This window comes from Lithobates pipiens, unplaced genomic scaffold (genome assembly GCF_037356315.1).
Source record: "Lithobates pipiens isolate NorthernLeopardFrog02 unplaced genomic scaffold, aLitPip1_a1.2 Scaffold_25, whole genome shotgun sequence".
NCBI lineage: Eukaryota > Metazoa > Chordata > Amphibia > Anura > Ranidae > Lithobates > Lithobates pipiens.
Genome location: NW_027507787.1, coordinates 115595901 through 115621414, shown reverse-complemented (window position 1 = coordinate 115621414; position 25514 = coordinate 115595901). Strand labels below are relative to the sequence as shown.

The 25514-nt window shown below is 45.9% G+C and overlaps 2 protein-coding genes across 13 annotated transcripts in view; one reads left to right on the top strand and one right to left on the bottom strand.

Annotated features, from left to right (window-relative positions):
- Positions 1-25514, top strand: part of CUNH10orf71 (chromosome unknown C10orf71 homolog) — a 1142779-nt gene that overhangs the window by 559355 nt on the left and 557910 nt on the right. For 10 of the 12 annotated variants that reach the window (XM_077454814.1, XM_077454812.1, XM_077454819.1 and 7 more), the window contains one exon: positions 12997-13118. The exons of the other annotated variants lie outside the window; for them this stretch is intronic. The gene's annotated coding sequence lies outside the window, so the exon portion shown is untranslated. The remainder of the gene's footprint in view (positions 1-12996; positions 13119-25514) is intronic. 12 annotated transcript variants of the gene reach the window in all.
- LOC143930478 (uncharacterized) overlaps positions 1-25514 on the bottom strand; it is a 98078-nt gene that overhangs the window by 8230 nt on the left and 64334 nt on the right. The window lies entirely within an intron of this gene.

Sequence of the window (25514 nt, the reverse complement as noted above, 5' to 3'; positions counted from 1 at the left end):
TATTCCCAAATGTAGAGGTGTAGCCCACAGTGGATCAAAGGACTTGAGTGTGGTGGTCTCATCCCTAGTAAACATTAAACAAGAAATACCCCCTGTACAAGTGGGATTATAAATGACCACCAACACCACACAAGAATTCAAAACATAAAAAATACTTTATTAACAAAATACAGAACAAAAACAGACTTACCAAAGGGACCACTAGACTGACAGTGTCTCTGTGGTGTATCTACAGATGTGTATATACATGGTTATATAAAACAGGCCAACCAATATATGTTGAACATACTCTTTACTAGGGATGAGCTTAGTGTTCGAGTCGAACATATGTTCGATAGACATGTGCATTCGTTTTCGTCCGAATGCATTTTCGTCCGAATTTCAGCTATTTTCGTTTTCGTTTTGACAAACGATAACGAAAGCACAAAATCCGAAAAACGAAAGATCCGACATAAATAAATGCTTTATTTTCGTTTTCATTGTTACAACAGTTCGATATAGAATAGGAGATTCGACATGACTCTGACGATAACAATCTGTCTATAGAACCTGTGGTCGAATGTGCCTAACCTTACCTCTATTAGTCCAAGATTATATAGAGAAAATATTCGACAGAGAAAAAAGATTTGACAGAGAGAAAAGATTCTGCAAGTTACTGTCCTAAAAAGTGTTTGGGGACCCGGGTCCTGCCCCAGGGGACATGTATCAATGCAAAAAAAAGTTTTAAAAACGGCCGTTTTTTCGGGAGCAGTGATTTTAATAATGATTAAAGTGAAACAATAAAAGTGTAATATTCCTTTAAATTTCGTAGGGGGGGGTTGTCTATAGTATGCCTGTGAAGGGGCGCATGTTTCCCGTGCTTAGAATTGTCCCTGCACAAAGTGTCATTTATGCAGGAAAAAAAGTCCTTTAAAATCACTCGCAGCTATTATGAATTGTCGGCTCCCGTAATACAGAGAACACTCATTGAAAGTCATTGATAAAAAAATAAATAAATAAATAAATAAAAAAAAAAGCGTGGGGGTCCCCCAAATTCAATTACCAGGCCCTTCAGGTCTGGTATGGATATTAAGGAGAACCCTGCCTCAAATTTAAGAAAAAATTTGACGTGGGGTTCCCCCTAAATATCCATAACCAGACCCTTCAGGTCTGGTATGGATATTAAGGGGAACCCCGCGTCAAATTAAAAAAAAAATTGACGTGGGGTTCCCCCTAAAAATCCATACCAGACCCTTTATCCGAGCACGCAACCTGGCAGGCCGCAGGAAAAGAGGGGGGGACGAGAAAGCGGCCCCCCCTCCCTCCTGAACCGTACCAGGCCACATGCCCTCAACATTGGGAGGATGCTTTGGGGGTCCGTGACCCCTCAAAGCACCTTGTCCCCATGTTGATGAGGACAAGGGCCTCATCCCCACAACCCTGGCCGGTGGTTGTGGAGGTCTGCGGGCGGGGGGCTTATCAGAATCTGGAAGCCCCCTTTAACAAGGGGACCCCCAGATCCCGGCCCCCCCCCCTGTTTGAAATGGTAAGGGGGTACAAAAGTACCCCTACCATTTCACAAAGAAAGTGTAAAAAATGTTTAAATAAAACAAACACACTTTTTAAAAATTACTTTATTAAAAATAAAAAAAGATTCCAGCGGCGGTAATCCACTCTTGCTATCCAGCGACGGACGGTCAGCTCTCCATCGATGTCTAATGTCATCCAGCGCAGCGCAGCATCCTTCTTCTGTCTCCTCCACGGAGACACTGGAGGCATTCCGGCGCTGACGTTTCTTATATACGGAGGGCGGGGCCACCCGTCACCTGACCCCGCCCCCCTCTGACGCAAGGGGAAACCCGGGGTTCCCCGTGACGTATGGGTGACCCCGCCCCCCTCTGATGTAACGGAAACCTGCCTGTGTTACATCAGAGGGGTGCGGGTCACCCCTACGTCACAGGGAACCCCGGGTTTCCCCTTGCGTCAGAGGGGGGCGGGGTCAGGTGACGGGTGGCCCCGCCCACCCTATATAAGAAACGTCAAGCCGCCGGAATGTCTGTAGTGTCTCCTCCACGGAGACAGAAGAAGGATGCTGCGCTGCGCTGGATGACATTAGACATCGATGGAGAGCTGACCGTCCGTCGCTGGATAGCAAGAGTGGATTACCGCCGCTGGAATCTTTTTTTATTTTTAATAAAGTAATTTTTAAAAAGTGTGTTTGTTTTATTTAAACATTTTTTACACTTTCTTTGTGAAATGGTAGGGGTACTTTTGTACCCCCTTACCATTTCAAACAGGGGGGGGGGCCGGGATCTGGGGGTCCCCTTGTTAAAGGGGGCTTCCAGATTCTGATAAGCCCCCCGCCCGCAGACCTCCACAACCACCGGCCAGGGTTGTGGGGATGAGGCCCTTGTCCTCATCAACATGGGGACAAGGTGCTTTGAGGGGTCACGGACCCCCAAAGCATCCTCCCAATGTTGAGGGCATGTGGCCTGGTACGGTTCAGGAGGGAGGGGGGGCCGCTTTCTCGTCCCCCCCTCTTTTCCTGCGGCCTGCCAGGTTGCGTGCTCGGATAAAGGGTCTGGTATGGATTTTTAGGGGGAACCCCACGTCAATTTTTTTTTTAATTTGACGCGGGGTTCCCCTTAATATCCATACCAGACCTGAAGGGTCTGGTTATGGATATTTAGGGGGAACCCCACGTCAAATTTTTTCTTAAATTTGAGGCAGGGTTCTCCTTAATATCCATACCAGACCTGAAGGGCCTGGTAATTGAATTTGGGGGACCCCCACGCTTTTTTTTTTATTTATTTATTTATTTATTTTTTTATCAATGACTTTCAATGAGTGTTCTCTGTATTACGGGAGCCGACAATTCATAATAGCTGCGAGTGATTTTAAAGGACTTTTTTTCCTGCATAAATGACACTTTGTGCAGGGACAATTCTAAGCACGGGAAACATGCGCCCCTTCACAGGCATACTATAGACAACCCCCCCCTACGAAATTTAAAGGAATATTACACTTTTATTGTTTCACTTTAATCATTATTAAAATCACTGCTCCCGAAAAAACGGCCGTTTTTAAAACTTTTTTTTGCATTGATACATGTCCCCTGGGGCAGGACCCGGGTCCCCAAACACTTTTTAGGACAGTAACTTGCAAATTAGCCTTTAAAATGAGCACTTTAGATTTTGAACGTTGGAGTCCCATAGACTTTAATAGGGTTCTAAAGTATGCTATATAGTTAGCTCCGTCGAATCTTCTTTATACATTCGACAGACACCATAAGCCTTCCAAGACAGATTCGACCGTAATTCATGTGGATTTTCGGACGAATGCAATTTTTGAACGAAAAACTAAATAAATAAAAACGAATTTCGGGAGTAACTAAATAAATTACGTTTTCAGACGAAAACGAAATTCCGAAACGAAATATTTTACTCTGCACATGTCTAATGTTCGACTCGAACATCGGCTGTTCGCCCGTTCGGCAAATTCCGAACGTTACGGGCCGTTCGCGCCAAATTCGTGTGGCGCGAACGGCCCACAATGCACTGCGATGGCGCAGTGCATTGCTGGCTCATGATTTGCCAAGCATGCACTGTGACCCTGCATGCTTGGCCAATCACAGATCCGGCAGCGAGGAGAGCCATGATTGGCCACAGGCAGGATGCCTGTGGCCAATCATAGCTCAGGCTGTGTAGTACACGCCCCACACTATATAAGGCTACCAGCACGGCAGCCTTGTGTAGTGTGTTGGCGTCTGAAGCAGTTAGTGGGTGTTCTGTGTACCTGCAACACAGTATACACCGATCGTTATCGGCCGATTTTTCGTTCTTGCTCTTCTGTAGTGGTTGTTGTCTGCGTGCCCTGACCGCAGTATACACCTATATAGCTAGCGATATATCTATCTTTTATAATAGAGCTTGCAGTCAGTGTTAGGAGCTTGTGCGTGCTGTCTGCGTGCTCTGAACCCAGTACACACCGCTATATCCACCTATATAGCAAACTATCTTGCTCGTTTTAAATAGAGCTTGCAGTCAGCAGTAGGAGCTTGTGCGTGCTGTCTGAGTGCTCTGAACTAAGTACACACCGCTATATCCACCTATATAGTAAACTATCTTGCTCGTTTTAAATAGAGCTTGCAGTCAGCGGTAGGAGCTTGTGCGTGCTGTCTGCGTGCTCTGAACCCAGTACACACCGCTATATCCACCTATATAGCAAACTATCTTGCTCGTTTTAAATAGAGCTTTCAGTCAGCGGTAGGAGCTTGTGCGTGTTGTCTGCGTGCTCTGAACCCAGTACACACCGCTATATCCACCTATATAGCAAACTATCTTTCTCGTTTTAAATAGAGCTTGCAGTCAGCGGTAGGAGCTTGTGTGTGCTGTCTGCGTGCTCTGAACCCAGTACACACCGCTATATCCACCTATATAGCAAACTATCTTGCTCGTTTTAAATAGAGCTTGCAGTCAGCGGTAGGAGCTTGTGCGTGCTGTCTGTGTGCTCTGAACCCAGTACACACCGCTATATCCACCTATATAGCAAACTATCTTGCTCGTTTTAAATAGAGCTTGCAGTCAGCGGTAGGAGCTTGTGCATGCTGTCTGTGTGCTCTGAACCCAGTACACACCGCTATATCCACCTATATAGCAAACTATCTTGCTCGCTTTAAATAGAGCTTGCAGTCAGCGGTATGAGCTTTGCGTGCTGTCTGCGTGCTCTGAACCCAGTATACACCGCTATATCTACCTACATAGCTCTTCTCTATTTGAGCCATCTGCCATCTGCAGGAGTTATTGGAAGTTGTGTGTGCCTCCAGCACAATATACACTACCCAATTGCTGTTTTTCCCAACTCCCTTCAGGCCATTACCATGTCTGGAAGGCCAGCAAAGAGAGGCAGACAGGCGCGAGCCGATAAAAGAGGGCAAGCAGGCTCTGTGTCTAGAGACAACAGTGCTGGTCATGGACGCGGTGCATCGTCATCATCAGCACGTGGCCATGGGACACGCTTGTCCTTCTTTTCGGCAGCTGGACATGTTGAGCCGCAACATGCCAACGACTTGGTAGAGTGGATGACCAAGCCCTCTTCATCTTCCTCATCCTCTCTCACCCAGTCTCAGGGTACTAGCAAAGCAGCTGCCAACGCATCGATTTCCCTCTTCTCAATGTCATCATCAGTGACTCCTTCCCTAGACCCACCACGTCCTCCTGAGGAGTCTCTTGAACTCTTTGAGCACAGTGTTGGGTACATGCTCCAGGAGGATGCCCAGTGTTTTGTAGGCTCTGATGATGATACTCAGCTAGAGGAAGGCAGTAGCGTGAATGCAGAGAGAGGGGATGCTCAAGAAGGACAGCAATCTGGCAGTCATGTTCCACAAGCTCTGTGTAGAAATGGGAACAGAGGGGCGCCAGACTGAGTGCAGTATAAATCATATATTTAATAAAAACAAGTAGTAACTCACAGGTTAAATTAGATGAGTTCAGTATGCAGTGAAAATCGCCAGTCCTGGAGTCTCATAAATGTCTTCCCTTTGGATACCCAGTTTTATCCACTAAATAGCTCATTTGGGCAACAGACACAAATTTGGCACCGCTTTTTTTTTTTTTTTTTTTTTTTTTTTACCACCCCCCCTTTTTGTTTTTGTTTTTACCACCCCCTCCCCCCCCCCTTTTTTTTTTTTTTTTTTTTTTTTTCTCTTCCCCCTTCCCCTTTTTTATACAATAGTATGTTCCCTCTAGAGAGTATTGGGACAGAAAGATGTTTGTATATACTCACGTATATACATGCGTTTGTTGCACATGTACATGTTTACAACTGCATGTTGTGAACATGTACATGATGTTTTGGTCATGATATAACTTAGAAACTTAATATTATACCTAGCATAGAGTCCTCTCTTTCCTCCATTCTCACCATTTTATTAATTCATTATAATTTATAATAATCAATTGATTTCCAAATTGCTAATAATTTTCTTAATTCATTTTTTAGTTAATTTACTTATAAAAATGTATTCATTTTAAATTTGAGGTATATTTATACATTTTATATTTATGTATTTAATCAATTAGTGAATTGATCGATTTCTGCAAACGTTATAAACTTATCTTCCACTATTAATCAGCAAGCTTCTTACTCATATTTACATTCTCCTCGGTCTCCAGCCATCTACCTCTTTGAATCTGTGTATTTGATTGACGGGCTGGCCAGCCCATCAGATCTCTCTGTTTCTATTTCCTCTGTAATATAAGACTGCCAGGTTTGCCAGCTAATCATGGTCTGATGAAGAAGCTGTAGCTTCGAAATGCATTACCATTCCTTGCCACTGTGAATAATCACACTTCCTGTTCCTGTGAAGTCACGACCAGCTGCTTCTTGTTTCCTGCCTCCTGGTTCCCAGCATTTTCTGGATCCCTGTAAGATCACACCAGTGCCCCAGGCTGCAAAGGGAAGACATTTATGAGACTCCAGGACTGGCGATTTTCACTGCATACTGAACTCATCTAATTTAACCTGTGAGTTACTACTTGTTTTTATTAAATATATGATTTATACTGCACTCAGTCTGGCGCCCCTCTGTTCCCATTTCTACACAGAGCTCATCGCTTCACTCTAAGGGAGCTGCCTCCAGGTGCTAATCATACAAGATCTCGGATCATTTATGGACATTATGTTTTAAACAAATGTTTTAATATCATGTGTGCTTATTCACACACATTTTATGTATACCTATATTCCAGTTGTTATATAATTTTATGTTATCACCATATCTAGCGCCGCTGTTCACCCATGTTCCACAAGCTGCAGCATACTGCCAGGTTTGCTCCAGCGATGAAGAGGGAGGGGATGATGAGGGCACTGACTCCACGTGGGTGCCTTGTAGGAGAGAGAAGGAAGAGGAGAAGGAGGAGGAGGCACATGTCCAACGAGGCAGGATGCCCTCCGGGGGCCAGCTTAGGGGCAGCACACCGACTGAATCACACCGCAGAGCTCCGCCTGTGCAAGGCGCTGCCTCTGCGCGTTATTCTAAAAGTTCTTTGGTGTGGGCCTTTTTTGAGACGAGTGCATCAGATCGAACCACTGCTATTTGCAACATATGTCTCAAGCGTATCTCGCGTGGCCAAAACATCAGCCGCTTGGGCACCACATGCTTGACCAGACATATGTTGACCTGCCATGCAGCTCGTTGGCAAGCGTACCTCAAAGACCCACACTAAAGAACAAAGCGGACCTCTCCTTGCTCCTCATCAGCTGGGATCTCCAACCCCACTAGACCTTCAGTCCTCTCTGAAACCTGCTCTGAGAGGAATGAAGGTGTAGAATTAGGTGTGTCACAGCCAAGTGATTCCGGGCACTCTGCTAGCAGTACACCCACGTCTGATTATAGCAGGAAAATGTCCCTGCCCCAGCTGCTGGACCGGCGAAAGAAGTTCACTCCCAGCCATCCACATGCCCAGCGGTTGAATGCTAGCTTGGCTAAATTGCTAGCACTTCAACTGCTGCCTTTTCAGTTGGTAGACTCGGCCCCCTTCCGTGAGTTTGTACAATGTGCGGTTCCTCAGTGGCAAGTCCCCAAACGCCACTTTTTCTCACGGAAGGCGATTCCGGCTCTCTACCGGCATGTGGAAGGCAATGTCCTTGCCTCGCTGGACAGGGCAGTCAGCGGTAAGGTGCATATTACCGCTGACTCATGGTCCAGCAGGCATGGACAGGGACGTTACCTGTCTTTCACGGCCCATTGGGTCACTCTTCTGGCAGCTGGGAAGGATGCAGGACAAGGTGCAGTAGTGTTGGAGGTTGTTCCGCCACCACGCCTCCAAAATGCTACTATTGGTTGTGACACACCTCTCTCCTCCACCCCCTCCTCTTCTTCTTCCTCCATGGCCTCTTCCAGTGCTCTGTCCTCAGAACCAGCGGTGCACCGTAGGCGTTCCGGGGCTACGCAAGTAGGCAGGAAAAACGATGCCATGCCGTGCTTGCGCTGGTTTGTTTGGGGGACAGGAGCCACACTGGGGCGGATGTTTTGTCAGCTCTGCAGGAGCAGGCCGAGAGGTGGTTGACGCCACGCCAGCTTAAGCCAGGAATGGTGGTTTGCGACAATGACACCAACCTCCTTTCTGCCCTCCGACAGGGACAACTGACCCATGTGCCCTGTGTAGCTCACGTCCTTAACCTGGTGGTGCAGCGGTTCTTGGGCAGGTACCCGGGCTTACAGGATGTCCTGAAGCAGGCCAGGAAAGTCTGTGTGCATTTCCGACGATCATTTAATGCCTGTGCTCAGCTGGCTGAGCTCCAAAAGGAGTTGAACCTGCCCAAGAACCGCCTTATATGTGACATGCCCACCAGGTGGAACTCAACGTTGGCCATGCTGCAGCGGCTGCACACGCAGCAGAGGGCCATCAATGAGCAACTGAGCGACTACGGCACCAGGACAGGGTCAGGGGAGCTTAGTTTTTTCTCACCACGCCAGTGGGGCATGATCAGGGATGCATGCACTGTCCTGTCACCGTTTGAGGAGGCCACAAGGATGGTAAGCAGTGACAGTGCATGCATCAGTGACACTGTACCTCTTGTCCACCTGTTGGAGCATACGCTGCATGGAATAATGGACAGGGCACTTGAGGCAGAACAGAGGCAGGAAGAGGAGGACTTCCTTGCCTCTCAAGGCCTCCTTTATCCAGACAGTGTTCCTGCTGTGCCACCCATCACACAGGAAGAGGATGAGGAGGAGGAAGAGGAGGAGGAGGAGGATGATTGTGTCAGCATGGAGGTGGAGGCTGGCACTCAGCATCAGCAGCAGCAGCAGCAGCAGTCTTGTAGGGATGATTTACAGTCCCAAGAAACCCGTGGACTTGTACGTGGCTGGGAGGAGGTAGCTGCGGATCATGTTGTTTTTAGTGACCCAGAGGACTCCGGACCGAATGCCTCAGCTAACCTACGCTGCATGGCCTCCCTGATCCTGCAAAGTCTGCGGAAGGATCCTCGTATTCTTCGGATCAAGGAGAGGGACCATTACTGGCTGGCCACTCTCCTTGATCCACGGTACAAGGGTAAGCTTGCCGACCTTATCTTGCCTTCGCAGAGGGAGCAGAGGATGAGACATCTCCGGGAGGCCTTGCAGAAAGGTCTGTGCAACGCGTTCCCAGAGACTGGGAGGTTACAAACTCCTGGTCCTGGACAACGTGTTGCTGAGGCATCGGCCAGAAGGAGCGATGGAGAAGGTGGCCTTCTGACTGATGCTTTCAGACAATTTTTTAGTCTGCAGCCCCAAGGTATGATTACCGATCACAGGGTGCGCCTGTCCACCTAATCAGTTGATCGACTGACCTTCATCAAGATGAATCAGTCTTGGATCACCCACAGCTACCAAGCACCTGAAGCTGATGTAACTGAATAATTTTTTTTGAAATATCACATCCCTTCAAGACTGCCTATGCTGATGCTGAGTGACTGTCCTGTTATGTTGATTGTCTATCCTCTTCCTCCTCCGCTGATATGTTGGAAGAACATTTCTGGTTCTGGGTGATGCCATCAGCCCAATTTTTCTGCCCCTGTTTAACAGGGGCGTTTAATTACAATTTTTGATGCAATGCTTTGCAGCAGGGCTAATTCCTGCACTAAAACTAGAGTATATGGGAGAGGTTACAGTGTTGTGGCACCAGCACCAGTGCCTAAGGCCCAATTTTTCTGCCCCTGTTTAACAGGGACATGTAATTACAATTCTTGATATAATATTTCACAGGAGGGCCCGTTCCTGTGCCCACCCAGAGTAACTGTGAGGACTTATAGTGTTGTGGCACCAGCACCACAACCACCAAAGGTCAATTTTTCTACCACTGTTCAACAATGCATGTAATTACAATTCTTGATATAATCGTTCACAGCAGAGCGCTCCAGCGCCCACCAAGAGTCACTTTGAGGGCTTACAATGTTGTGGCAAAACCAACACCTTGGTCCGCCATTTCGGCAGAGCACATAGGGCAGGCCCCTACTTTCAAACATCCAACTTACAAACAACTCCTACTTGCAAACGGAAGGAGACAACAGCAAGTGAGATGAAAAAAGATGGACGAAAAAAACAGATTATACACGGGTAATAACCCTTCCCTATGTTTTCCAAAAAGCTTAAAAATTGTTTTTTTGACTGGAGCTACACTTTAAAAATGTACCAGTTGAAAATTACAAACAGATTCAACTTAACACAACAAACCTACACAGTCCCTGTCTTGTTTGCACCGCCTGTATACTGCTGTTCTGAGTGTATAGGGCCTGGGGGCCACACGCATTTTCTTTTTTTAATATGGGTACGGGGTTCCCCTTAATATGCGTACAAGACCCAAAGGGGCTGGTAATGGGCAGGGAGGGCTACCCATGCCATTTTTCTCAATGATTTTTAACCAGATATAACATTAAAACCGCAAGCAGTTTTAAATGATGTTATTTCCGTTAAATGTCATTTTGTGCAGGGACTGTTCTAAACACGGGAAACACGTGGCACTTCACAGGCATACTACAGACACCCCCCAGGCACTATATTTAAAGGAATATTTCACTTTTTTTCACTTTAATCGTCATTAAAATCAGTGCTCCCGCCAAAACGGCCATTTTTAAAACTTTTTTTTGCATTGACCCATGTCCCCTGGGGCAGGAGCCAGGTTCCCAAACCCTTTTTAGGACAGCATCTTGCATATTAGCCGTTAAAGTTAGCACTTTTAATTTCGAACGTTCGAGTCCCATAGACTTCAATGGGGTTCTAAACTTCGGACGAATTTGGGGTCCGTTCGAAAGTTCTGGTGCGAACCGAACCGGGGGGTGTTCGGCTCATCCCTACTCTTTACTTATAAACCCACAACTTACGCGTTTCTAGTTGCTGATATCACAGAACTTTCATAAGGGGTGAAGAGCGATAATTAGATGGCAGATTGATATTTCTGAAATAATTCATCAGTAATCGATGCGATAGAGACATTACATGGGATGTAGGCTCCTAGGCCTGCCCACCCCCTGGCTGCCACTAACCCCTGACTCATCCTGGCTGCCACATTCCACAGCCACCTCCTCATTGCCACATTCCATGGCCTCCTCCTGGCTGAGGTCTTCCTGTGTATGAAAAAGGGACATACTTTTAGTTTTTCACACACAATTTTCAGCTCATGACTGTTGCAAATTGAATGTTCTAGAAATACAAAAGACTATCATTCTGACCCCATCATTTTTCATTCTTGTTCCAATCATTTGTGGCTACTACTATCTATTGCTATGTAAAACACTTTGTAAAAACAGAAATTACTGATCAATAATAACATCTAGTTAACATAATTAATTATTTGACTAGAAATATGTTGAACAATGCTCTACCTGGCTACTCTACCTAGCTAGGCTCCTCCACTTCTTCCTGGCTGGAATGCCCAGGTTGGACGTCGGAAGCCTTAGCTGATGTGGAAGGAAGTCTTGAAGGAAGATTGGAGAGTGCTGGCCTGGGTTCAGTCTGGCCTGCCAGAAAATGCAGTCTGTCATAGTACCACAGCCTGGGTACATAAACGTCATCTACTGCAGCTCCCGATCTCTGGGAATCCTGGACCTTCTTGCGCTCCCTATTATAAGTGCTCCTCATGCCACCAATTAGGGCCTTCAAATAGGGGGATGTCTGCCATAGGGATGATCGGCTTCTCAAATTCCAGCAATTGATCCAGTGCTGCCTTCCTCTTTGGTTTATTGCTATAAAAGGGGTGGTTTACCTGCCACAGACAGGGCAGCTCCCTGTACATAGCAATGAATATGGGGATAAAGTCCTCATCATTCAATAGCTCCATTTTCTCTGCAAGGCACAACACAAGACAAACCCTAATGTCAGGCTAAACTCTCCTAATCTTGTCCCAATATAGGCCTCAATCTAGAAGAAGTATAGGCCACTGATGCACCAAGTTAAAATTGTACCATCATTGTAACGATCAGCGCTTCCGCTACTCCTTCCTCTGCTCGCAGATCGTACATATGACACACGCATGTTACGCTTTATATACACTGCACATGCGTGAAACTCCGCCAGCCCCTGACATTCTTTCTAGTATATTCCCCGCCCCTTGTCTTTCTGTGCAGTGGCAGAGCACATGGCGGAGAGACAACAGGTGCACGCAGCAGAGGGCAGCAATGACAAAAGGCTGGAGCCACAAACGTCCTGATCCTGGAGGAGATTTAAGGCCTAATATGGCCTTTATAGAGATGGTTGAGATGGTGGACATCTTCAAGAGGGCCAACTATGATGGGAAGCATGGACCATACCAAAACCCAAATGTGAGAAAGGCCAAGATCATGAATAAAGTTGTTAAAAGTCTGACAAATAATTTTGGGGTACAGGGATCCAAGGATCAACTTAGGAAACGATGGTCAGACCTCAAATTGAAGGAGCAGGATCAGTACAGAAGAATCCAGAATGTGCTTCAAAAATGTAAGTATTTTGTTGTGTGTTCCTATTCTTCTTATTACGTTTGTGCTGCTCCATGTGCTTTTCTTTACTGTTGTACAGTATAAAATGGCAAATTTCGGTTTGTGGGCACATTAATCGTTCGTCACCAACTAATAGGATGTTTTTGCCAGATGCAGGTTAACTTTGTTCATGCCTATTTGATTTAAAATAAGTTTAGGACATTGTTGTCTAGATGTGTTTGTAACTAGAATGAAATGCAAACTTGATTCAGTGTAAGGAGAGGACACTCAGCAGCTGTTTACACATCTGGATGCAGGAGCACTAGTGTGGGACATCAGAACAAACTTTTTATGGTTTCCCACACAGTTGCTCCAGTGGGTACTAGGGGTGTCTACATGTGTGAAACTTTACCCAAAAAAGGCAACTATTCCAGCTTTAATAAAGTGAAAAAAATCATGTGTTCAGCTTGGAACTCTGCCAAAACAGAAAATTGTATGACACGTTCCAAGCAATGTTTCATATTCTTATTTCTTGCCTCAAATATCTGTGTGCTAAGTATACCTTTTTTTTTATTCACATAGGGGAGAAAAGACTAGGGACGTCTGAGGTCACCAGGGACCCCCAACATCCTAAAGAAGGGGAAATCCCACTGATGTGGAGGAAGAAGAGCTTTATGAAGTGGGTGGAATAGAGACCAAAACAGGTGAGTGTCTGAGACCACCATCACATATAATTCAGATTAAAAAAACATTGAACCAAAGGCTGTAATGTAACAAAATAGGTAAAAAGTCAAGAGGGTGAATACTTTTGCAAGGCACTGTATATGTAAAATTATTTAATCAAGTGGCATATAATTACTCCAATATAATGTAATATGAATATAATATAAATTATTGCTAATACAGTTACAAATGTTTATAAGGCAACTTTTTGAATAAGCCCTATTTTCATTTCTCAGTCCTGAAAAGGAAAAAAAATAAGTTTGTTAGCTCATGGTTACCTTATCTTGTTTATTTGACTAATGCCCCATACACACGATCGGACATTCCGACAACAAAATCCATCAAAATTTTTTTCTGATCAATGTGGGCTCAAACTTGTCTTGCATACACACGGTCGCACAAACTTATTGGAATTTCCGATCATCAAGAACGCGGTGACATACACCACGTACGACGGGACTATAAAAGGGAAGTTCAGTAGCACGTGCGCCACCCTTTGGGCTACTTCTGCTGATCTTGTGCTTATTGTGTGTTAGTAGACGTTTGGTTAGAGATGATTTGCGTTTTTCAGACTTGTGCTTCAGATCGTTACTGCTCTTCAGTTTGTGCTTGTGAGTTTGTATCTGCTTTTCAGTGCATGTAGTCAGTTCGCATTTGTTTGTCAGTGCATGCTATTTATAGTACCTATTTGATTTTCAGTGCATTCTTGTCCGCTCGTTGCTGATTTTCAGTCCATTCTTTCAGGCCTTGCTGGTTTTCAGAGCTTTCTGTTAGTTTGTTCTGACAAGCCAACTGTTTTGAAGCCATGTTGTGTGTACGTACTCGTCGTACAGTTCGTGCTGTGCAGCAGCTTGGTGTTGGGGTTCTAGCTTTGACACAAGCCCAGCCCATGAACAGGGCGGAGGAGTTCGTGGACGAAGAATTGGTTGCTCCAGTGTGACCAATTCTCGCACATGCCTTTGCTTCGTGAGATCCAGGAGAATAATTCTGATGATTTCAGGAATTATCTTCGGATGACGGGCCCCGTTTTTTACTGTCTGTTGGCTTTGCTGACCCCTTATATCAGCAGGCAGGATTCCTGCATGCGGCAAGCCATCATTCTGGAGCATAGGCTAGTCACCATGTTGCGGTACTTGGCAACTGGGAGAAGCCTGCAGGACCTCAAGTTCTCCACAGGCATCTCCCCCCAGGCTCTGGGAATCATTATCCCAGAGACCTGTTCTACCATTATTCAGGTCCTGCAGAAGGACTATATTAAGGTAAGATTTCTCCTTTAACTACTTGACCACTGGGCACTTAAACACCCTTAATAACCAGACCAATTTTCAGCTTTCAATGCTCTCACAATTTGAATCACAATTACTCAGTCATGCAACACTGTACCCATATGAAATTTGTGGCCTTTTTTTCACACAAATATAGCTTTCTTTTGGTGGTATTTGATCACCTCTGGGTTTTACATTTTTTGTGCTATAAATGAAAAAATACGGAAAATTTTGTAAAAAAATGCATTTTTCTTCATTTCTATTAATTTTTTTGCAAATAAGTAATTTTTCTTCATAAATTTGGCCAAAAATGTATACTGCTAAATATCTTTAGTAAAAATAACCCAAATTAGTGGATATTATTTATTCTGCGTGAAAGTTATAGGGCAGTGATGGCAAACCGTGGCACTCCAGATGTTTTGGAACTACATTTCCCATGATGCTCTGGCACTCTGCAGTGTAGTGGAGCATCATGGGAAATGTAGTGCCAAAACATCTGGGGTGCCAAGGTTGGCCATCACTGTTATAGGGTCTACAAGCTATGGTGCCAATCGCTGAAAATGCATCAATTTGCTCTGGTGGCACTGATTAGCACACAGATGGCACTGGTGGGCACACAGATGGCACTGGTGGGCACAAACGGCACTGGTGGGCAAAGGCGGCACTGGTGGGCACAGGCGGCACTGATGTGGCACTGCAGTGGCGCAGATGAGCACTGATGGGCACAGGTGGCACTGATGGGCACATGTGTGGCACTGGTGTGGCACTGGTGTGCACTGTAGTGGCACTGGTGTGGCTCTGGTGGCTCTCGTGTGGCACAGAGGTGGCACAGGGTACACAGATGATAGATGGCACTGTTGTGGCACTATTGGGCACTACTGGGCACTGCTGGGCACTCACAGTTTTACACACAATTGCTCTCCTCTCACACTGCATTGGTGTGAGGAGAAGAGAGCGATGAACTTATGATGACCCCTGCAGGCTGCATTGTTTACATTTGTGATCGCTCCGTAATTGGATGGAGTGATCACGTGGTAAAGGGCCGCTGCCATTGGCCCTTTACCGTGATTCATGTTGCGCCGGGTCCCGTGAACCCGGCAAGCACGGATGTCCGGTGTGCGCTCCCCAGGGGGCGCGCAGGAACGATTCTCCGGAAGGACATTATATAACGGCCTCTCAGAGATAACAAACCGACCTGTAGCCGTCATTCGGCTATATACCGGTTATTAAGTGGTTAACATCACATTCTATGTATTTAATGTTTGCTAATGAATTATATTTCTTTCATCATTTCATAATTACCATGATTGGAATATGCTGTAATATGCTATGCCTCTTTGTTCTCATGCATGCTGGGAGCTTTTAAAGTTCCTTTTTTGTACTTTATGCATATATGCCTTCACTAAGGCATGCTATCCTGAGCCCATACACACCTAGCCTAGTCACTTGGCAATGTATTTTGTCAGCTCCATAGTACTGCTTTCCCCTAAACACCCCCTAAAATGTGTAAACATTTTATTTGTGTCCTTAAATTCATGCAGAGTGCCAGAGGCTTTTTTGGGTGGCCCAAACTCATTTGGAACCACCCCTCCCCCCAGACCGCTAAATCAGCTGATAGCAATCCTCTATCTGCTGACTTTGGCAACCCATACACACTATTCCTTCCTCTTTTGTGGTCAGATTTATGGATGAATTCACCAAAGCATGTAGTGCAAGGAATTGCCTGAATTCTTTCAAATGGTACTGTTTGAAGTTTGTTTCTCTTATTATTATCTTGATACTTAATAGCTGAATCTAAAAATGTGCTTCCATTTGTTCAGTGCGTATTTTTTTTTTTTTTATTATGACACTTCTTACCTGTCCAGTGGACTGCCAGTAGTGTAAGTAAGGAGGGGCTGGCCAAAGTTTTCACACATTATTTATGCATTCAGCTCTCAATGAAGTGGAGATGGTTACCTGTCCAAAACATCCCCCCCCTTAAATGTTTATAATGGGCCATGAGATGGGGTGAGGAATCTGATAAGTGGACCTTATACATTTGTCTTTAACCACTTAAGCCCTGGAAGATTTTACCCCTTTCCTGACCAGAGCACTTTTTGCGATTCGCCACTGCTTTGATTTAACTGACAATTGCGTGGTCGTACGATGTGGCTCCCAAACAAAATTGACGTCCTTTTTTCCCCACAAATAGAGCTTTCTTTTGGTGATATTTTATTATCTCTGTGGTTTTTACTTTTTGCGCTATAAACAAAAAAATAATGTATATTTTTTTAAAAACACAATATTTTGTACTTTTTGCTATAATAAATATCCCCGTTTTTTTTTTTTTAAATAGCAATTTTTTTTCTCAGTTTAGGCCAATATGTATTTTTCTACATATTTTTGATGAAAAAAAATTGCATCAAGCGTATATATTGATTGGTTTGCACAAACGTTATTGCGTCTTCAAAATAGGGGATAGATTTATACCATTTTTATTATTTATTTTTTACTAGTAATGGCGGCGATCTGCGATTTTTATCAGAACTATGACATTATGGCGGACACATCGGAAACTTTTAACACATTTTTAGAACCATTGGCATTTATACAGCGATCAGTGCTATAAAAAAGCACTGATTGCTGTAATGCCACGTAGTACACATGATCTGATTTTTGGATGAAAACTGTTGGATGTGAGCTTGTTGGCTGACATCCAAATGCCCCGTCGAACATATGTTATTGACTTTCCGCCAATAAATATTGGCTAGCAGGTACTCAAATTTTCCGCCAACAAATCTTTGTTGTCGGACTATCCGATCATGTGTACACAAGTTCGTCACATAAAAGTTCAGGCAGGCTCGGAATCAAGTACGAGTCAGAAATGCTCGGTCTTGTAAAGCTAGCGTTCATAATGGAGATATCACATTTGTGACGAGGCATATTATGAAATATCTCAATACAGTGCATTCTCTTCTTCTTTATAATTCTATAATAATGAAGTTGTTTTGCTGCTTATATTCACAGAGTTCTGACAAATGTATTTTTTAATAATTTCTAGTGATCTCCAGAATAATATTTTGTTGTTTTGTTTTTTTTCCTGATCTCCAAAATAATCTTTATTTTCTTTTTCTAGTGATCTCCATATTTTTTTTTTCTCGTGATCTCCAGAATCATTTTTTTTCTAGTGATCTCCATAATAATTTTTTTTTTCGTTTTGTGTGTCAAGCTACCACAACACTTTTTTAACCTCAAAGTTACAACTATGTTGGTGTCTTTTGTTAATTTGACATTGTATCTGTCTACTCACAAACAAACTGTCCCTTTTGAAGTAAAACACATAGCCAAGTATTTGTTGAAACAAAAATTAAAAATGTAATAGGGAGCACAAGGTCATAACAAAATAAAGAGGAAGGCAACGCTGGAGAAACAGTTGGAATTGGTGAAGCCTTTGTACCCCAGAGCAGACATCAATTATTTGACTGTCAAAATTGATAATCTGGGGAGACCATATAATTGGGAGTACAACACTGTCCAGGACTCCAAGAGATTGTGAGCAGCAGCAGATGGCATATATGTCCCAAGGCTGTAGTCTTACAAAAGCCTGTATTTTTTGCCAGACCACACCAAACCCAGGCCATCACTCTCAAAACTTCATTGCATGCTTCCTTCCATGCTGCTATGGTGGGTGGGGTGGCTGTGGTGTTGATGGAGGTAGTGGAGGAGCATGGTCCAACTCCCAGAGGTATGTTTGAGGTGTACGTGTTCCCCTTGTCCCCTTGTTTAGGGCCTTCAGAATAAGCTCTTCCCATATAGTGCATTGGGCCTCCTCCATGTGTTCTAATTTGCTGGCAGTGATGCATCCAAACGCTACGTGACCACCAGGGGTCATGGTAAGTGACGCAGTAGCCTGTTTTAGGAAAGCAGCCATGGACTCGTTCAGGTTCCTTGCCTTCCTGGACCTTTTGGTTGGAGGGCAGAGGGGAGGAATCTGGGATTTGGTCAGGCTGCTTTCCACGGCCTCCGCCTGGCTGAGACTTTCCTGTGTATGAAAATGGTACATAGTTTTAGGTTTAAGGTCATCAATCACAATTTTTGGTCATCGGTCACAATTTTGAGTTCATAACTGTTGCAAATTGAATGTTAACAAATAGAAAAAACTATCATTCTGACCCCAGCATTTTTCATTTTTGTCCCAATCATTTTTGGCTACTACTGTCTATTCATATGTAATCCATTTTGTTAAATCAGAAATTAGTGATCAATAACATCTAGTTACCACTAATACGTTTTTGGCAGATGCAGGTTAACTACATTTTTTCATATTTGGATTAAAATATGTTTATTACATTGTTGTCTAGATGTGTTTAAAACTATAATGAAATGACAACTTGATTCAGTGTAAGGAGAGGACACTCAGCAGCTGTTTACACAACTGGATGCAGGAGCACTAGTGTGGGACAGCATAACAACCTTGCCACACATGCTACACTATGGGAGCTGATTTCTTTCCTCTATTTGGAATACACTAATGCTTATGCCCACCTAACCTGGAGCCCAGGGGATGTCTTTGGAGCCTACACAGAGGACACCTGGCAATACTGGTCAAATAGAGTGGGACTACACGCACACTACCCCTGTAGGAGTGACAGGATCCGGTGAGTGGGGACCCTTGAGGGGGAGCACACAAGTCACCTGGAGATACTGTGAGCACAAAAGTCATCTGTGATTGATGTTTATTCACACAGTTACATGTACTATAAGATGACCATGTGTAGCACTAACCCCCGAAGGAGCTGTGGTTAGATTTTGGCTTACCGTTACCTTCGTTTCTCCTTGTTGCACATCTAAGGGATGTCTCGTGGTAAATAGTCCAGTAAATCGTGACTGACAACAGAACCACTTGAATGAATTTTATTTGCAAAAACTCTGTCAATTGAACAGTCTTTCAACTTGGGATCAGAGGGTTGGAAAAGGAAGTTAAGGTACTCTTAGTGTCAAAGTCCAAAAAACTTTAAAAAACTTGCTTACTTTGACTGCATCCAGAGAATAGCCATTCACAGCTGGATGATCACTCAGGTTGGACAGTCCCTCTCTCACAAGGCCTAGCAGCCAACAAGGTGCTTACTCAGGAACAAAGTCTTTGCCACAGACGTTGTTGCAGAACATGTAGGGAAACTAAACTTGAAACACTTGTGGGATACCTGGATCTTTCAGCCTGCTTGGCGATATCCACAAGACCGGATTCTCTCGGTTACTTCAGCCCTTCCAGGCTCTTGTTTAGAAAACCAATCTGTACGTGGGGTTCTTCTAAAGAGTCCTCACCTGGAATGCTTGAAGTACACTGAGTCTCTCCCGAACCGTAGACGGCACCCAACCACCTTAGAATCCTTCCTTAGTTTCCTTGCCTCGGGCTAGCCAGCCCCGAGGCATTAAAGTTGGTTGGATCCACACCCCAGGCCATAGCCTTCCTGGGGGCTGGTCAGGAGGACCAGGACCATGAAGTCAGCACTAGGGATGAGCCGAACACCCCCCGGTTCGGTTCGCAACAGAACTTTCGAACGGACCCCAAATTCGTACGAAGTTTAGAACCCCATTGAAATCTATGGGACTCGAACGTTCGAAATTAAAAGTTCTAATTTTAACGGCTAATATGCAAGATGCTGTCCTAAAAAAGGTTTGGGGACCTGGCTCCTGCCCCAGGGGACATGGGTCAATGCCTAAAATGTTTTTAAAAATGGCCGTTTTGGCGGGAGCATTTATTTTAAGGACGATTAAAGTGAAAAAAAAGTGAAATATTCCTTTAAATATCTTGCCTAGGGGGGTGTCTGTAGTATGCCTGTGAAGTGCCACGTGTTTCCCGTGTTTAGAACAGTCCCTGCACAAAATAAAATTAAACGGAAATAACATCATTTAAAACTGCTTGCGGTTTTAATGTTATATCTGGTTCCTGCAATATGGTTGAAAATCATTGAGAAAAATGGCATGGGTAGCCCTCCCTGCCCATTTCCAGCCCCTTTGGGTCTTGTACGCATATTAAGGGGAACCCCGTACCCATATTAAAAAAAGGAAATACGTGTGGCCCCCAGGCCCTATATACTCAGAACAGTAGTATACAGACGGTGCAAACAAGACAGGGACTGTGTAGGTTTGTTGTGTTAAGTAGAATCTGTTTGTAATTTTCAACTGGTACACTTTTAAAGTGTAGCTCCAGTCAAAAAAACTATTTTTAAGCTTTTTGGAAAACATAGGGAAGGGTTATCACCCCTGTATAATTTGTTTTGTCGTCCATCTTTTTTCATCTCACTTGCTGTTGTCTCCTTCTGTTTGCAAGTAGGAGATGTTTGTAAGTTGGATGTTTGAAAGTAGGGGCCTGCCCTATATGCTCTGCAGAAATGGCGGAACAAGGTGTTGGTTTTGCCACAACATTGTTAGCCCTCAAAGTGACTCTTGGTGGGCGCTGGAGCGCCCTGCTGTGAACGATTATATCAAGAATTGTAATTACATGCCATTGTTGAACAGTGGTAGAAAAATTGACCTTTGGTGGTTGTGGTGCTGGTGCCACAACACTATAAGTCCTCACAGTTACTCTGGGTGGGCACAGGAACGGGCCCTCCTGTGAAATATTATATCAAGAATTGTAATTACATGTCCCTGTTAAACAGGGGCAGAAAAATTGGGCCTTAGGCACTGCTGCTGGTGCCACCACACTGCAACCTCTCCCATATACTCTAGTTGTAGTGCAGGAATTAGCCCTGCTGCAAAGCATTGCATCAAAAATTGTAATTAAACTCCCCTGTTAAACAGGGGCAGAAAAATTGGGCATTAGGCACTGGTGCTGGTGCCACCACACTGCAACCTCTCCCATATACTCTAGGTGTAGTGCAGGAATTAGCCCTGCGGCAAAGCATTGCATCAAAAATTGTAATTAAACGTCCCTGTTAAACAGGGGCAGAAAAATTGGGCTGATGGCATCACCCAGAACCAGAAATGTTCTTCCAACATATCAGCGGAGGAGGAAGAGGATAGACAATCAACATAACAGGACAGTCACTCAGCATCAGCATAGGCAGTCTTGAAGGGATGTGATATTCCCAAAAAAATTATTCGGTTACATCAGCTTCAGGTGCTTAGTAGCTGTGGGTGATCCAAGACTGATTCATCTTGATGAAGGTCAGTCGATCAACTAATTCGGTGGACAGGCGCACCCTGTGATCGGAAACAAAGCCACCGGCAGCACTGAAAGAACGCTGGATGCAGGACAGGCCAGTAGCTCAATTGCATACTGTGCAAGCTCTGGCCAGTGATCCATCCTCAAGACCCAGTAAGCCAGAGGATTTTCGGTGGGAAAGGTGTCCAAGTCTGACCTTGCCCATAGGTATTCCTGCACCATGTAAATCAGACGCTGGCGATGGTTGCTGGAACCGATCATACCTTGGGGCTGCGGACTAAAAAATTGTCTGAAAGCATTGGTCAGACGGCCACCTTCTCCACCGCTCCTTCTGACCGATGCCTCAGCAACACGTTGTCCAGGACCAGGAGTTTGTAACCTCCTAGTCTCTGTGAAAGCGCTGCACAGACCTTTCTGCAAGGCCTCCCGGAGATGTCTCATCCTCTGCTCCCTCTACGATGGCAAGATAAGGTCGGCAACCTTACCCTTGTACCGTGGATCAAGGAGAGTGGCTAGCCAGTAATGGTCCCTCTCCTTGATCCGAAGAATACGAGGATCCTTCCGCAGGCTTTGCAGGATCAGGGAGGCCATGCAGCGTAGGTTAGCTGAGGCATTCGGTCCGGAGTCCTCTGGGTCACTAAGGACAACATGATCCGCAGCTACCTCCTCCCAGCCACGTACAAGTCCACGGGTTTCTTGGGACTGTAAATCATCCCTACAAGACTGCTGCTGCTGCTGCTGCTGCTGCTGCTGCTGCTGAGTGCCAGCCTCCACCTCCATGCTGACACAATCATCCTCCTCCTCCTCCTCCTCATCCTCTTCCTGTGTGATGGCTGGCACAGCAGGAACACTGTCTGGATAAAGGGGGCCTTGAGAGGCAAGGAAGTCCTCCTCTTCCTGCCTCTGTTCTGCCTCAAGTGCCCTGTCCATTATTCCACGCAGCGTATGCTCCAACAGGTGGACAAGAGGTACAGTGTCACTGATGCATGCACTGTCACTGCTCACCATCCTTGTGGCCTCCTCAAATGGTGACAGGACAGTGCATGCATCCCTGATCATGTCCCACTGGCGTGGTGAGAAAAAAAAGAGGTCCCCTGACACTGTCCTGGTGCCGTAGTTGCACAGGTACTCATTGATGACCATCTGCTGCGTGTGCAGCCGCTGCAGCATTGCCAACGTTGAGTTCCACCTGGTGGGCATGTCACATATAAGGCGGTTCTTGGGCAGGTTCAACTCCTTTTGGAGCTCAGCTAGCCGAGCACAGGCATTAAATGATCGGCGGAAATGCACACAGACTTTCCTGGCCTGCTTCAGGACATCCTGTAAGCCCAGGTACCTGCCCAAGAACCGCTGCACCACCAGGTTAAGGACGTGAGCTACACAGGGCACATGGGTCAGTTGTCCCTGTCGGAGGGCGAAAAGGAGGTTGGTGCTATTGTCGCAAACCACCATTCCTGGCTTAAGCTGGCGTGGCGTCAACCGCCTCTCGGCCTGCCCCTGCAGAGCTGACAAAACATCCATCCCATTGTGGCTCCTGTCCCCCAAACAAATCAGCGCAAGCACGGCATGGCATAGTTTTGCCTGCGTACTTGCGTAGCCCCTGGAACGCCTACGGAGCACCGCTGATTCTGAGGACAGAGCACTGGAAGAGGCCATGGAGGAAGAAGAAGAGGAGGGGGTGGAGGAGAGAGGTGTGTCACAACCAATAGTAGCATTTTGGAGGCGGGGTGGCGGAATAACCTTCAACACTACTGCACCTTGTCCTGCATCCTTCCCAGCTGCCAGAAGAGTGACCCAATGGGCCGTGAAAGACAGGTAACGTCCCTGTCCATGCCTGCTGGACCATGAGTCAGCGGTAATATGCACCTTACCACTGACTGCCCTGTCCAGCGAGGCAAGGACATTGCCTTCCACATGCCGGTAGAGAGCCAGAATCGCCTTCCGTGAGAAAAAGTGGCATTTGGGGACCTGCCACTGAGGAACCACACATTGTACAAACTCACGGAAGGGGGCCAAGTCTACCAACTGAAAAGGTAGCAGTTGAAGTGCTAGCAATTTAGCCAAGCTAGCATTCAACCGCTGGGCATGTGGATGGCTGGGAGTGAACTTCTTTCGCCGGTCCAGCAGCTGGGGCAGGGACATTTGCCTGCTATAATCGGACGTGGGTGTACTGCTAGCAGAGTGCCCGGAAGCACTTGGCTGTGACACACCTAATTCTACACCTTCATTCCTCTCAGAGCAGGTTTCAGAGAGGACTTAAGGTATAGTGGGGTTCGAGATCCCAGCTGATGAGGAGCAAGGAGAGGTCCACTTTGTTCTTTGGTGTGGGTCTTTGAGGTACGCTTGCCAACGAGCTGCATGGCAGGTCAACATATGTCTGGTCACGCATGTGGTGCCCAAGCGGCTGATGTTTTGGCCACACGAGATACGCTTGAGACATATGTTGCAAATAGCAGCGGTGCGATCTGATGCACTCGTCTCAAAAAAGGCCCACACCAAAGAACTTTTAGAATAACGCGCAGAGGCAGCGCCCTGCACAGGCGGAGCTCTGTGGTGTGATTCAGTCGGTGTGCTGCCCCTAAGCTGGCCCCCGGAGGGCATCCTGCCTTGTTGGACATGTGCCTCCTCCTCCTTCTCCTGCTCCTCCTCTCTCCTACCAGGCACCCACGTGGAGTCAGTGCCCTCATCATCCCCTCCCTCTTCATCGCTGGAGCAAACCTGGCAGTATGCTGCAGCTTGTGGAACATGACTGCCAGATTGCTGTCCTTCTTGATCATCCCCTCTCTCTGCATTCACGCTACTGCCTTCCTCTAGCTGAGTATCATCATCAGAGCCTACAAAACACTGGGCATCCTCCTGGAGCATGTACCCAACACTGTGCTCAAAGAGTTCAGGAGACTCCTCAGGAGGACATGGTGGGTCTAGGGAAGGAGTCACTGATGATGACATTGAGAGGAGGGAAGGCGATGAGTTGGCAGCTGCTTTGCTAGTACCCTGAGACTGGGTGAGAGAGGATGAGGAGGATGAAGAGGGCTTGGTCATCCACTCTACCAAGTCATTGGCATGTTGCGGCTCAACATGTCCAGCTGCCGAAAAGGACAAGCGTGTCCTATGGCCATGATGACGATGCACCGTGTCCACGACCAGCACTGTTGTCTCTAGACACAGAGCCTGCTTGCCCTCTTTTATCGGCTCCCGCCTGTCTGCCTCTCCTTGCTGGCCTTCCAGGCATGGTAATGGCCTGAAGGGAGTTGGGAAAACTAGCAATTGGGTAGTGTATATTGTGCTGGAGGCACACACAACTTCCACTAACTCCTGCAGATGGCTCAAATAGAGAAGAGCTATGTAGGTGGATATAGTGGTGTATACTGGGTTCAGAGCACGCAGACAGCACGCACAATCTCCTACCGCTGACTGCAAGCTCTATTTAAAACGAGCAAGATAGTTTGCTATATAGGTGGATATAGCGGTGTATACTGGGTTCAGAGCACGCAGACAGCACGCACAAGCTCCTAACGCTGACTGCAAGCTCTAGTTAAAACGAGCAAGATAGTTTGCTATATAGGTGGATATAGCGGTGTATACTGGGTTCAGAGCATGCAGACAGCACGCATAAGCTCCTACAACTGACTGCAAGCTCTATTTAAAACGAGCAAGATAGTTTGCTATATAGGTGGATATAGCGGTGTATACTGCGGTCAGGGCACGCAGGCAACAACCACTGCAAAAGAGCAAGAACGAAAAATCGTGCGATAACGATCGGTGTATACTGTGTTGAAGGTACACAGAACACCTACTAACTGCTACAGACACCAACACACTACACAAGGCCGCCGCGCTGGCGGCCTTATATAGTGTGGGGCGTGTACTACACAGCCTGAGCTATTATTGGCCACAGGCATCCTGCCTGTGGCCAATCATGGCTCTCCTCGCTGCCGGCGCTGTGATTGGCCAAGCATGCG